The 13,124-nt window shown below is 42.4% G+C and overlaps 1 protein-coding gene across 4 annotated transcripts in view; it reads left to right on the forward strand.

Moving 5' to 3' along the window:
• The window catches only part of DUSP16 (dual specificity phosphatase 16), a 96,699-nt gene that overhangs the window by 32,557 nt on the left and 51,018 nt on the right, over positions 1-13,124 (forward strand). The window contains exons 1-2 of one of the 4 annotated variants that reach the window (XM_039499518.1): positions 7,246-7,364; positions 12,040-12,162. The exons of 2 other annotated variants lie outside the window; for them this stretch is intronic. The gene's annotated coding sequence lies outside the window, so the exon portion shown is untranslated. Of the gene's footprint in view, positions 1-7,236; positions 7,365-12,039; positions 12,163-13,124 lie in introns of those variants that run through there. One more of the 4 variants, XM_039499510.1, reaches the window with a different exon arrangement.

Here is a 13,124-nt window from a genome sequence, read left to right on the forward strand (position 1 = left end):
CCTACCCATTGTGCCATGTGCTTCGGCAAGTTAAATACTGTTGTGGCTTTGAGACTACTGCTAAACTTGAACCCTAACTGCAATACCAAATAAGCTCCTAGCACCTTTCATACAAGCATCTCCAAGCACGTTACAATAAATATATGCTGTGTGCTGACACAGCCCTCTGTATGTCCAGTAATAGAAAAATCTGTTAGTACAATGTCATTCAGATGACAAATTGGAAGTAAATGGCTGATGGGAACAAGAAGCATCCCTACAAATGATGTGCATGGGGATAAACTTTCCAGGAAAATGTTTTCAGTTCTGATTTTTCTGAATTATCCTCTCAGAAGTATGTGTGTGTTGGTGGAAGGGGGAATGGTAGGAGTTTGGCCCCTAATCTTGGATCCTAGGACCCTCATGTAGACTCTCTGCATTGCAGGGGTGAAAGTAAAATTGATATCTTACTGGTACGGGGGCTGGCGACTAGGGCAGAAGGGGCAGGACTGGGGGGTCAGTGTCCCCCAGCCAGCCCATCCGCACTGCCTGGCCCGCACCATGTAGGGCTCCAGCAGCGATTTAAAAGGCCCAGGGCTCTTGCCGCCGCTGCTACTGCAGCAGCAGCTGGAGCCCTGGGCCCTTGAAATCACCCGGGGTAGCTGCTCCTTTTGTTCCCCCTCTCCCTCCTGTCGGTGGCTGTGGGGGGGGGGGGGGGAAGCAAAAGAGGCAACATTGTTAAAGCCTTTGCGTGGCAGCGCTTTAACGTCGCTTCCCCTTTTGTGCCCCCCCGTCGTTGGGCACAAAAGGGGCAGTGACATTAAAGTGTTTTAAAGTCAGTTGTATGGGCCAGTACCAACGGCCACTTTTTCTGGTACTGTGTACCGGCCTGTACCGCATTACTTTCACCCCTGCTGCATTGCCTTCTAGCTCCCAAGAGAATCATGCTTCAGTGACTTGTTACACTCTCCATCTGCTGGTGCTACCCAAACACCTTTTGCTTGGGGGTTTCGTATAATAGAATTGAGACAATAAGAAGCAGCTTCATTTCTTTGCTTGATAGGGATGGGCTTAAGCACATGCTTAAGTGCAATTGCTGGACCCAAAAATATCCCTTCAGATCACAATGGTGCATATTGGATACAGACATCTTGCAGCAGCATTGCTCTAGGTGCTCTGTTAACAGAGGACTTCCCCTGGGCTCTGCCTAACACTTAAGCTTTGTCTACACTAGCACTTTTGTTGGTAACATTTTTCTGTCGGGTGTGAAAAAACACACCCCAACCAACATAAGTGACACCGACAGAAGCGCTGGTGTGCACAGCACTCTGCAGCGGGAAACGCTCTCCTGCCACCACAGCTACTGCCGCTCATTGGGGACGGTTTAATTGTGCTGTGGGAGAACTCTCTCCTGTTGGCATATAGAGTAGGTCCATGAGAGATTGTATAACAGCACAGCTGCATCAGTACAGCTGTGCAGCTGTAAGCTCTCTAGCATAGACATGGCCTTCGCCTCATTTAAAAAAAAATTACAAAAATCTTCATTTTGGGATAGACTTGTGGAGTGTCTTGAACTTGTTTGACAATAAGATGTAACTTACATTTAATAGCTGTCTAAAATGTTACTTCTAATATTTTTTTTTTAAAGTACATTTTTGGGTGCCTGAGAGCTGACTAGACACGTGCAATACTGTGTTTCCAAACACAAGCCGGAAGAAGCAAGCTATTAAAGCTGACCTAACATTTAAAAAAAACAAAAACAAAAAAAAACCCTGTAGCTTTTTCTCATGCCCTGGTGTGAATGAGTTGAATGTTTGTTGCCCTCTGAGAACTAGTGTCACTTCCTCAAATGGGTGAAAGATCATAGAAATTAACCCACCATTTACCACAGTGACAGCGTTTAATGCATTTTTTCAGTTTTTAAATGAGGCCCGCTCCTCTTGTGAAGGTGATATTTTGTTTAGAACTGTGATATTTAATTCCTGAAAAGTCACCCCTCCCCTCAAAAGAGTTATTCTGTTTCTCTCCCACAATAAAACCACCATTATGCGCTCTAGGCTCCTTGGTGAAGAGTTCAGCACCATCCTTCCACTTGCTCCCTGAAGTGGCCGCAGAAAAGGATACTTACTTTTGCTGGATCATTACTGGGGCTTGCCTCTGATCCGCTCTCTCCCAAAACATCCATCCATCATTACATTAGTCTACAAGGTTTTTTTAAAGAAAGCTAATCACAACACCCTTTTACTGTACCTGCGATCCTAATCTTAAAGGGAGGAGACATTATCTAAATCCTCAGAGGTCATGCTGGATAAGACAGACTAGTGAAAGAGGGATTGTATTGGATAAAACTGGGAATATTGTACTTAAATTTTTAATCTAGCATTCCTCCTCAATCCATTGGCTTTTGTTTTTAACTTGTTCCCTCGTAAAGATGTTACATAAAACCACTGTCTACATTGGTCTACCCAATCAGGGTGGCTCTTGTGGAGCAATTGTATGCAATTTGGTTGTATTGCTTCTATATTAAAACCTGGAAGAATTGGAATTGCCCCCATGTTGTAAATGAGTGTGTGGTCTATGTTGCTAAGACATGGGGGTTACTGAAATGTAAAGAGCTCAGAGCCATTGGTAGCACTGCAGAGTAGTTGGTAACTCTAGTCTTCATTCGTGCATTTTAGGTTTTTGAATCATATGCTAAAATTTTGAGATGATAAACCACAGTGTTACATTTTTGGAATGTATGTGGCTAGTCTCCACATCCTGTGGGATCCCATAAATAAGACTCTTAAGTATTCTATGTAGGGTTTATAACAGGAAAGAGGCAACTACCATGGAGCTCCCAATTTGGATATTTGAGGGTAACTGTAAATCCTTAAATCCTCCCTACATCCTGTAACTTGGGTCTTGAAAGCATTGTCTTGAGAGGAGGATTGTGTGGAATCAGGCAGATGAGTCTTAAGGCTGGCTCATTCTGCTCCAGCTAAACAGACTGACCAACTTTATATCAGACCCAGGAGTGCCACCAGCTTTTTTGCCACACTAGGCGGCGGAAGGTCCCGCCCCCAAAATGCCACCCCCAACAGGGGTGGCGGAAGATGTGGCCGCCGCCCCCTAATGTTAGCGCGGTCACCTAATGGGTTGTGCCGGCCCTGATCAGACCCTTACTAGGCAGAGGATTAAACCTACATGGACCAAGACAAAAGATGACAGAGCTCATTGGCAAGAGGCAGTGCCCCTCTGGCTGCGAGGGGAGGAAAGGGTGCTGGGATTCCTACAAGGCTGCTGTCCCAGAACCATGCTAGGAGGCTTGGTGTCTCACAACAGCTTTTAGTTAGTGAGTGACACATTTGAAGCCACACCATTCAGCCCTAGTGGCGGCTAAGAGGGAGAGGAGCATTCTGTCTCTTTTTGTTACAAGATTGCAGCACAGTAAAAACTAACCAGCTCGGGACAGCTCTGAGTAGCAGCGGGTAGAAAATACCCAAATTTTTGATGCAAGATACAAGCAGAATGTAGTACAGTAGAACCTCCGAGTGATGAACACCTCGGGAATGGAGGTTGTTTGTAACTCTGAAATGTTCATAACTCAACAAAATGTTATGGTAGTTCTTTCAAAAGTTTACAACGGAACATTGACTTAATACAGCTTTGAAACTTTACTCTGCAGAAGAAAAATGCGTTTTTTGTTGTTGTTGTTTTTTTTTTTGTCTATGTTGCTGCTTGATTGTGCATTTCCTGTTCCAAATGTGATGTGTGGTTGACTGGTCAGTTTGTAAATCTAGTGTTCATAACTCTGAGGTTCTACTGTATTAATAATAATTTTAAAAGGCTTGATGGCTTTTCTTATATACCATAAATAAGCAAAATAGTAAGTTTATTTTTTACAAGTCACCTTTATTTACTGTGTATTAACTTTTCTAGTGTCAGCAGAAAAATCCCTCTTTGTCCCAATGAACAAATACTATTGTGTAAGTGTGAATAGCTGAAGTTTGCATTTTATATTCGGGGGTCTCTCTCACATTTTGCTTAATTATAATATAGCATCCTCCTCTCCCTCCCCCTCACAACAGGCTAAAGAGAATAAAATGCTTCCGAAAATTACAGGAAATGTCTGTTCCTGCAAGAACGCTGCCAGGGAATTTCCAAGTGTACTTAAATGTGGTTATGAACATTGCCGGGGCCCAAGCAGTCTCGAGTCATGAGCAATTCCTATTCTAAACATGTTTTACTGGAAGGCGGTGAAGTGCTTTGAAATTGCTAAGTGTGTCTGTTTGGTTTTTTTATCTGGGTTTCAGCAGAGTGAGTGTTGTCTAGTTGTAGAGTGGTATGCTGGAATTCAAGAGTTCTGTGTTCCATTGTATATGCCTGGCCGGGATACTTAGCTTCTCTGTGCCTCATTTAGGGTGACCAGATGTCCCGATTTTTTTTTTATTTATTTTTTTTATTATAGGGACAGTCCCGATATTTGGGGCCTTTTTCTTATATAGGCTTCTATTACCTCCCCCACCACTCCCCTCTGTCCCAATTTTTCACACTTGCTATCTGGTCACTACGCTATTATGATGAGGCATTGTGGGGCAATTTGCACAAGAGGGACTAAGTCAAGACTTTGGCAACCATGCACCGTGGCAAAAGGTGTCCTGGGACTATTCCAATACTGACTCTAATAAGTTTTTTCTCTAAGCAAAACCAAAGGTGTGTTAAGCACTAGGACCAATTGTTAATAGGCTGTTTCCAGCCAAATGCTAAACAAAGACTGCAGAAAGAGCTTTCAATTCCCTTGCCTCTGTCCCTACCCCGCTGCCTTCTATTGGGATCCCACGTGGTGGGGGGAGCAAAGGGGAGAGCAAAGGGAAGAGATTTGCAGGTTTAATTCCTGTGTGGGCTTCAAAGGAGCTCTGCTGGAGAGAGCAGGTGTGAGGACATGTTGAATTGGCACAACACTGAATAGATTATCTTGTGCTGCTGCTCTTGGTGTGTGCTGCCCTTCCTTCTCCCCCCCCCCCCCCATCCCCTTTCTCTATTACACACGTGTATGTGCATGCAAGTGTTGCATCCTTAGCCTGGAACTCTGGAGGAGTTTCTGTCACTGGGGAACCTCTGCTGGCATAAACTTAGCTGTTGGTGGCTAACATACTTACCTACATAGTGCTCCTGGGTACAAACTACCTGCTAACAAAACAAGTTAGAGGTTGTGGGTATTTGTTTTACTGTGTCATGTGCAAACATGCCATATTTTGCAAAGATTTTAATGCCTGTTATCACAAAAAAGTGGAGAGGTCATTCCTGCAGGTCCTTCCAATGCAAGATGGCATTAATTTGAGAGAATCTGTAGCGTCTTTCAGAATGATCTCTGCCCTCTTTTGCGATGACTCCTTATGGTTTTGTTAGATTGTATATGCTACATTGTTGAGAACCACTTCTGGATTTCATAAGGCAATACTTGGCAATGGTTTGTTACTACAATTAAGTAGAGTTGCCAACAGTAGATAGTGATATTTGTTTTGTTTAACTTCCCAGGATCTGTTGAGTGTGGAATGAGCATTAGTGTCTTTATTTTTATTTTGTTATGATCCTTACTTCCACTTAATCATCTTGCAATAACCACAGGTACTTGTAGAGTTTATATAGAAATTAGTACGTATGCTTTAAACTCTGAATAAGTTAAATATTGGTTCTAGGCAGTTTCTGCTATTGGACTTAGTTGCAACGTGATGGAATTGGGAGCAGTTAGTTACCATTTCATATTCATGTGTAACCAAAAGACTGTCAGTTAACTTTATTAATAGATGCTAAACATGCACCTCTGAGGGCCCTTGTAAATGTTTATATGGGATGCAGTTGTACAGGTCTGAATTTAAGAACCCAGCAGGAAAGTGGGTCAGCATTAAATCTGCTTTAATGTCCAGCTTTTCATTGTAGTCAAAGGCTAAGATGTTTGTCTCTAGCGAATAGCAGTTGAATCCCCCCACAATCTCTTCCATTTTAATGGGAACATTTCTAGATCTACAGCAAGTTGTGGGGAGGGAGTACTGCAAATTAATGTTTGCTTTTGACTTTTTTTTTTTTTTAAAGGCTTTACTTTGTTTTATGTTTTAGGTACTTTCTTCTCAATGGTGTGCAGGGTGAGGGAGTATCCCACCTGGCCAATGTAGAAATTTTCTTAGATTTGGGTAATCGTTGGCAATTGCAACTGTGAATTGATAATGTTCATACCACCTCTTGACTTCTTACATTCCTTTAAACTTTTTCATAAATTGTAACATTGCCAGGTGGAAGTGAACTAGCTCCCAGGTACCTTTAGTGTCTAGAATGAGGTGAAATTTGAATGTTCTTATGTTAAAGAGCATGTTGGGCTAATGAACTTCTGAAGTGAATTCTAGTCTTTGCTGGTTATTTGCAGTTCCCTGAAGACGGGAAGCTTAAAAATGTGTACTCCTGATATTTGGCGTTGAAGCAGATTAGATAAGCTGTCCGTGCAAATGACACATGCTCTCACCCAACAATGAGAAATGTTTCCATCTGGAAACAACTTATTGCTTGGGTGGATGTGGGGAGGGAGGCCAAGAAATAAACTGGGTGTGTGAGCTTCGGATTATTGAGCGAAGCACTATATCAGCACATTCTTCAGCGTTTCCCATGACTTCATATTCTAGCAATCAGGTTTCTCTGCTATAATAAACATTGTAAACAAGTCTAATTGATCTTTGGAATGAAATAAACAGCTTGACTTCTCAATAAGAGCATCAGTTATGAGCATCAGTTATGGCCATTCTGAGTTGGTATTAGTGCATTAGGAGGCCTCTCAATAACATTACATGTGGATTGAGAGATAAATAGGACAGTAACAACCAGTTGTTGAGAAGCGTGCTATGTCACTTGTGAACATTGTTTTAAATGACACTTGTATAGTGCTCAATATCCCACTGTTGCTTAAAAGTAAACCCTGCCCATCTTGCTTAGCTCAGCTGTCTGAATATGCTGGTTGTGAAAAGCACTTCAATGCAGAAATCAAATAACATGTATTTTGAAAATAAAGGGCAAGACTTTGCAGACTGTAGATTGCAAGGGGACCTGAGTGTGAATGTGAGTGAAACTTTTCAGCTGATCCAGGTCAAATGAAACAGTTCACAAATTTGTGTCAGTTGCGGCAATTGGTTTGGTCAAAACAGGGAAAAAAACAGAACTGTCAGTCTCAAAACGAACCACTATCAAAGCTTTGATTTTTTTTTCAGGCTAGGGGATTTATGCACCATTCACAAAATGTAGGAGGAGGAGGTGGTGGTGGAGGTGAGGTGCCCCCTTTTACCAAACAGCCCTGTGATTATGGCACTCACCTGGATGGGGGAGAACTGGCCTCAAGTCCCTGCTCCAGCTATTCTGAGGTAAGTCCCTCTCAGTCTCTCTTGTTGAAGCTGTTCTACTCTTTAAAAAAATACTTAAATATTAATTGGAGCAGAGACTGGAACCTGGGTGTCCAGTACTCCGTGTATTCTATACAAAGTGGAACAGCTTCAACAGGAGAGAGGGAGCAAGCCCCACCCCAGAATAAATGAGAATTCCAAAAAGCTTCAGTTTGACCCACACCAATTTGTGTTCCAATTTCTGAAATTGCCAGCGAACCCAAAAAATCAGCTCTACACAGGAAAAGGCACTTCGCATTGTTAGGGCCTAAATACTTGTTAAAAACCTAGCGCCGGTCCAAGGTTTGTAACTACAGCTTTCCAGTTAGTGCTGGTAATGGCATGCTTTCTGAAAAATGATACTGTTTGAGGCTTCAGACGGCAGCATATGAGACTAACTACATTTCCAATAAATACCCAAAATAAAAAAGAAATTGTAAGAGGTCTTTTCAAATGTTTCTATTCTGCTTTCTATACCGATTCAAAAATTTGGACAAGAACTTCATTAATTACTGATGTGATGCTTTAGAATATGGTCGTTTATTGGCAGTAGTGTCAGGAATACAAATTATAATTTTAAAATATAAATTTCAGATACGTTCTGCAGGTTATTTGTGCAAAGAAGGTGCTTTTCCTCCATCCTGGTCTGAGCTGGGCAGAACAAAATTTATCCAAAACTCATTTAAAAGTACTAATCACAACTACTAGCACTTACAGATCAAATAGCATGACGAACAATTTGCTGAGCAATGATGCATTAACAGAAAACTGTCTGTAATGCATGCTTTCAATTAATTGTACTTCCCTTTATCATAAATGAGCATTCTGTTTATCAGGTAATCAAAAATGCATGCTACCTGCATTAGAGTTGGGCAAAAATCCTGGGTTTCGCTGCAAAATCAGCCAAAAGGGGGAAGTATTAATTTAAAAAAAAAAAATGCACAGGATCAAATTTTCACTTATAGGCACCCTCTGTTCATACAAACCATACCACTTTACTAAGACCGAGACAATAACGCACTTGCATTCTGGCTCTAGATGGTTACAGACATGAATTGCAGATAGACTGGAGGAAGGGCAGGCAGGAGCATGTGGTTGAGCACAGAGATAAAACTTTCAGAAGTGCCTCAGTCACTCTTGAAAATAGTACGTTGGTTCTGTGGGCCTGAGATGCTTTTGAAAATTTTTACTTGAGGTCCTCTCTATCTCACTGTCTTCCTCACTGCTCTTTACCATTAAGCCAATTTTGAATGCCCTAGTGAGGTAGTGCAAAACCTACTACTTTCCATGCTCTGGCTGATCTTAAATCTTACGTTTACCTGTTGTATTCATTCTCTCAAGCATCTGGCACTGGCCACTGTCAGAGACAGGATACTTAGATGGACCATTAGTCTGCCTCCTGAGCCACAATGCCCATGCTGCTGCTGGTTTTTTAGCGCTGTAGCTCCTATTGGAGCTAGTACGAGTCTGTCCATCTGAGCTGGGAGGCTCACTGTCCAGCTGCAGTGTAGACATCCCCTCTGCGTGGTCTAGGCCAGGGGTGGGCACACTTTTTGGTCTGAGGGCCACATCGGGGTTCCAAAAATGTATTGGAGGGCTGGTGTAGTGTATTGTATTTGCTCCCTATAGGAATGTGCTACTTACGGTGTACTACTTACAGCTGCCAGTTCTGGTGCTCTGAGTGGCATAAGGGGGTGGGGAGTGGATGTCGGGGGGGCAGCCAGGGGACAAGGAGCAGGGGGCGGTTGGATGGGATGGAGGTTCGGGGGGGCAGTCAGGGGACAGCGGGTTGGATAGGCGTGGGAGTCCCAGTGGGCCTGTTGGGGCAGGGTTGTGGATAGGGGTCCGGATCCGGGGGGGGGGTGGTTGGGGTCAGGGGTCCTGGTCAGGGAACAAGGAGTGTGTGTGTGTGGGGGGGGGGTGGCAGTTGGGTGGGTTGGGAGTTCTGAGGGGGGAAATCAGGGGGCGGGAAGTGGGAGGGGATGAATAGGGGGTGGGGGCCAGGCTGTTTGTGAGGCACAGCCTTCCCTCCCCATGTGTAGTGTACTAAATTGCTCCCTGTAGGAATGTGCTACTTACGGTGTACTATTTACAGCTGCCAGTCCCAGTGCTCCGTAAGTAGCACATTCCTATGGGGAGCAATTTAATACACTACACCCCAGTGGCTCTCACAGCTGTGCTGCCCGGTAGGAATTCGCAGCCCAGAGCGCTGACAGCACGGCGAGCTGAGGCTGCGGTGGGGCAGGGACAGCTTCCACGGCCGGGAGCTCAAGGGCCGGGCAGAACAGTCCCCTGGGCCGGATGTGGCCCACGGGCCGTAGTTTGCCCACCTCTGGTCTAGGTACTAGGGAGGAAATAGAGAACCATAACTTGTTAGCATGAGTTATGTACGTGACATACAGACTTTCTGCTCTTTTACGTGGCTGGCCTATAGAGTTAATAGGTTTGGTCTTACACCATTGATTGAAGTTGATGGGAGTTTCCCCACAGGACTTCACTTTGAGCAGGATCCCTTATGCCCCACTCCTCACTGTAAATTATCCATCCCTCCCCCACATACATACAGCTTCTCACTACTGGTAGGTAACAATCGGATCTAGCTGTTTACTGTTGTTTCTGCTGGTCTTGAATTGCAATATACCTCCAACTGTATGGGTATTAGACTCCTTTCCAGAACAATTTTGTTCCCATTTTTTCTGCAGTCAGTGTGGGGAGACCTCTAGTTGGTATATGGCCCATAATTTGAAACTTGATTCTGATGCAGTTTAAGCAAAACAGCAAAGGTTTTTGCCTCGAGTATTGGAATGTCTTGTTCAGTCCCCAGATAATCTCTTTAGAATGCTATTGATCACGTGGGTAGGAGAGAACTTGTAAAACAGGTTGCAGAAAGTAGAATTTATCCTGTGACCTCTGCCCATATATTATTTTGTTTTGGATCCATGACCAAGACTAACCTCAGACTTCTTCTTTTTTTTTTAAATCTTTTTGCAAACAGCAACAGGAGAAAAATCCACGTTTAAAAAAAAAACAAAAAACATCATTTTGAAACGCCTTCCTTACACAGTTCTACCACATGAGCAATTTTGGGGGTGGGGTTTGGGTGTCCGATGTGATGTACTTTAAGCATCTTCTCTTTGTCTGTGGGTTTGGAGGGTTTTTCTGGAAATGAGCACCAGTATTCTGAAAGTTGAGTCTCTCATGTGGGGTGCCTACATTTTCAGATCTCCTCAGAGTAATACAGAAGCTTTAGTACCAACATTTCAGTGGAACCTTGTCACTTCAGTAAGAGCCGGCAGCACTGGCAGTACCTGGTATAGCAGGCATCCCTGAAGTAGTAAAGGTTTCAGAGTGGTAGCTATGTTAGTCTGTATCAGCAAAAAGAACGAGGAGTCCTTGTGACACTTTAGAGACTAACAAATTTATTTAAGCATAAGCTTTCATGGGCTAAAACCCACTTCATCGGATGCATGCAGTGGAAAATACTTCCTAGTTCTTTTTGCTGAAGTTGTAAACTAATTATTACTAACATGAGTAGTGTTCAGGTAGTGCCATTGCTATGCAACAGACTCAGGTTCAGTTTACATATTTTACTACCTATGCTGGAAATGAGCTATAATCAGCAGGAGAACAAAAATCTATTTCCCCATGTTAAGTATCCTCACACCTCTTGTCAACTGTCTGCAATGGGCCATCTTGATTATCACTACACGTGGGGTTTTTTTTCTCCTGCTGATTATAGCTCATCTTAATGAATTAGCCTCTTAGAGTTGATATGGCTACTTCCACCTTTTAATGTTCTGTATGTGTATATATATCTCCTTACTATATGTTCCATTCTATGCATCTGAAGCTTTTGTGGGCTACAGTCCACTTCTTATGCTCAAATAAATTTGTTAGTCTTTAAGGTGCCACAAGTACTCTTGTTCTTTTTGCGAATACAGACTAACACGGCTGCTACTCTGAAATCTGTCACAGTATGGTGACATTCCATGTTGACAGCTTAATACAACATCCTCATAACTGGCTGATGTTTTGTAGTTCCAGCTAACTTCAATACCTGTGATCATCCTGTAACTTGGATTTTCTAAGATGTTTCCTGGTCCAAAGATCAGCAATATAATGGCCTGCTTATGACACTGCAATTAAGTGCAGCCTCATGACGATGTCACTTGTGTTGCAGTGGAGCACAACGAATTGACAGTGAGTCACTCCATGATGCAATTTAGTACATGAAACTGGCAGCTGTACAAATGAGACAAAACTAAAGTCAAAGTGCTTGTAACATTCAAATTACTACTATGTAAACACAGCCAGAAGTTTGCCGATTACAAAACTGTATTAGAAAATTTACTAAAAGGATTCAAAGAGACATTCCTCTTTTTTTTTTTTAAGGGGGGGCAGTCCCTATTATCAAATTTTTAGGGTCTTTAAGAAGAATTTGTGGCTTTAGAAAAACTCACACTGTGAGAGAAGGGGCTGACTGAGTCAGCAAGATGGAATAAATTGCCTGGGAATATTTCTTTTTTTCATAGCCTCCTAACTTAATTAATAATCCTTTTCTGAAGGAATGTTTTTAAACACTTGTAAATCGGTAAAATTAAGAATGTTGCAAGTTCATGAAACTTCTTACCTACTGTATTTCTTCTTTGTTATTCAGACTTAAACTCAGCCCTTTACCTATCCAAGCAGAAGGTTTATCTCAGTAAGGGCATGATCCGAATCCCATTGTAGCTAGTGGAAAGGCACCCGTTGACTTCACCAAACTTTGGATCAGGCTCCGGTATGTCTGTGTTCAGAGGGGTGAATCCAAAATTCAGGGTACAATATATTAATAAAAATCTAAATTATTTTTTTCTTGCTGGTTTTAGAAATTAGGCATAACTCACTAGGTTAACAAGATCCAGCCATGCTTTATGTTCTTTTATAACTAGATAGTTTAAAGCCTGTTAACTAGTTTAGCTTTTTTTATTCCCTTCCACCTACTTTTAAAATAAGCGTCTACTTAATAGTGGGTATTCTATTTAGGAAAAGCATCTGCCAGTCAGATTGCATAGATAGGATTTCACTAGTTCCTAAAGGTCTGCTGTAGTAATTTTCCCCACTACTTATTTTGGCCTCTAGAGAAATATGTATTTCACTAGGTCTGAATAGAAATGGTGGCAACTTGCCATTAAACAGTGGGGTCTTGGCAAATAGATAAACAACATTTTATCAACCCAGTGACTGCTTATGTAAAAGTCTGGCATTTTTCTTGTGCTGGTAAATGCAACGCTGTTCTCTTTAAAACATGAAACAAGTTATTTATCCTAGGGTTGGTTGGTTGTGTGTGTATGTTTAAGACTAACTCTTTCTGTCAGAATGAACCTTGTTCACTTTTCTGAATTGAGCTTAGATATATGGGGCGGGGGTGGATGTGTTTGAATAATCTTTGTCTAATTAATAGAACACCTACTGCTGTGGGATTTCCCACTGCTAAACACAAATGACCTATTACTATAACAGAAGCCATGTATACAACCATTTCTGAATTAATTTGAATTCATGAGCTTATCACAATAAAGATGATGTTGTTGTTTTCTTCAGACTTGACTCCGCAAGGTGTTAAGTGCCTCCTGCAGGGTGCTGAGCTCCTTTAACTCCACTTGTAATCAGTGGGATTTAAAAGCACTCACCACCTTACACAATTGGAACCCGCGTTGTGTTGTACCTTGGTCTGCAAGTATAACGTGCTACTTTACTGAT

This window comes from Mauremys reevesii, linkage group 1 (genome assembly GCF_016161935.1).
Source record: "Mauremys reevesii isolate NIE-2019 linkage group 1, ASM1616193v1, whole genome shotgun sequence".
Taxonomy (NCBI): domain Eukaryota; kingdom Metazoa; phylum Chordata; order Testudines; family Geoemydidae; genus Mauremys; species Mauremys reevesii.